Raw genomic sequence first — 1,827 nt, 5'->3', positions numbered from 1 at the left:
CCGATGTATACATATCCTTTTTCCATTGCTCAAGTAAACATATGTGTATATAAATGACCCCTGGCAGGATTCATTTCACAGTACCAAATGTAATGTGACCTCGCCTCTTGTTTGCTGGTCTACGTACAGTGTCAGAAAACCGATCTGCCAACAATGGAAAAAAAAACTGACCTATCAAATGTATACGAACTGTCGTACTCGCAGTCAATATTTTGGAAGTTTAAGCCCCCCATAGCACCGAGTCTTTCATTCTCGCTCCTATTGGGAATAATCTTTGCTATACTTTTTACTAAATGTCTGGAACTATTCAGAGGCCTACAGAAAACTCCCTTTCCTGTTGCAAATGTCAGCCCTTACTGCATCAGTTGACGAGGCCACAAACATCCTTTCTGAAGCCGGAATCTGGTCCTTAACTAACAATTCAACACCGCCTCCTCTTCTGCCATCTTCACTGTCCTTCTTGAAACATCTGAACCCCAGAAGCTGCAAGAACCATTCCTGTCCGTGCTCTACCTATGCCTGTGAAAGGGCCACAACTTAGAAATCTCAATTACTACCCCATGTTGCAAGTGCACCCATCTCTTGCAGATGCTCCAGGCTGTGAAATAGCTTCACTACTTTTTAAAAATGTTTTGAGGGGGTCTGATATAGTCCACAACACTTGCCAAACCCATTACTAAAATCAAATACATAACATCAGCCATCATCAGTCTTTTTGGTACCTTCTTCAAAATTCTCAATTAGGATTGTAAGAGGCTCTTTTCCTCACGTAAAACTATGCTGACCATCTGTAATCAATCTTTGCCCCTCAAATTGTCCATGAATCGTTCTTTTTATAATCACTTCGAACAATTTAACCACAACTGAATCCAGACTTGCAGGTTGATAGTTTCTTGGTGTCTCCCAGGAAAAGTTCTTATTTAAAGATACGATATCAGCCACCCTGCAGTCATTCAGTACCTCATTCCTACTTACGCATGATACAACTAGTTCTGCCAATGATCTCGTAATTTCCTTTTTTACTTCCCAGTAGAGTAGTTCCCGAAGACTTGCCAACTGTATATTCTCCATTAACTTCCTCTTCTGTCATGCGAACTGTAATAGAACATCCAAGTATCTCTATGCATTTTCTGCCGTCGATTTATTTCTACTCATTCAAAACTGTCACAAAATAGCCAATTAGTTTCGATCCCATCTCCTCAGGTTCAAAACAGTGACGACATCCTTGGTCAGTATGAGGCCCCACTCAGTCTGTGTTTACTCTCTTCATCTTAATGTACGGGTGGAATCTCTTTGTTTTCCAAAAACTTTCCTGTCAATACAATCTCACATAATGTTTTTGCATTCCTGATTCCTCTCTTAAGAAAGTCCATCCATTCTTTATTTTGATTAAGAGATTCGATTGAAACAGGTTGTCTATATCTAAAATAACATTGTCTTTTATTCTTGAAAAGAACCTCAACATTTTCGTTCATCCCATGATCCTTAAACTCACCCGTCTTACCCTTCACTCTGTCAGGAACACAATATCTCTGAACTCTCGTCAGCACGGTGTTGAAAGTCTTCCATTTATCAGACTTTTTTTAGCCATAAACGGACTTCTGCAATGAGCTTTAGAAAAATTATTGTCTCATAACATTAAAATTTTTGTTACTCTAATTAGTAAATTTGTCTTTCATGGAAGGCTTGACCTTTTCCATAACACCTTGAAACTAATAGAGTTATGATCACTAACCCCAAAGTATTTCCCTACGTTTATATTAGTGACCTGTCCTGGATTATTGAACAAACAAAGCTGCAGTTTTACTCCATCTCTTGTAACAACAT

This window comes from Hemiscyllium ocellatum, assembly GCF_020745735.1.
Source record: "Hemiscyllium ocellatum isolate sHemOce1 chromosome 41 unlocalized genomic scaffold, sHemOce1.pat.X.cur. SUPER_41_unloc_4, whole genome shotgun sequence".
NCBI classification, from domain to species: Eukaryota; Metazoa; Chordata; class Chondrichthyes; order Orectolobiformes; family Hemiscylliidae; genus Hemiscyllium; species Hemiscyllium ocellatum.
Note: the sequence above shows the minus strand (reverse complement) of the source record.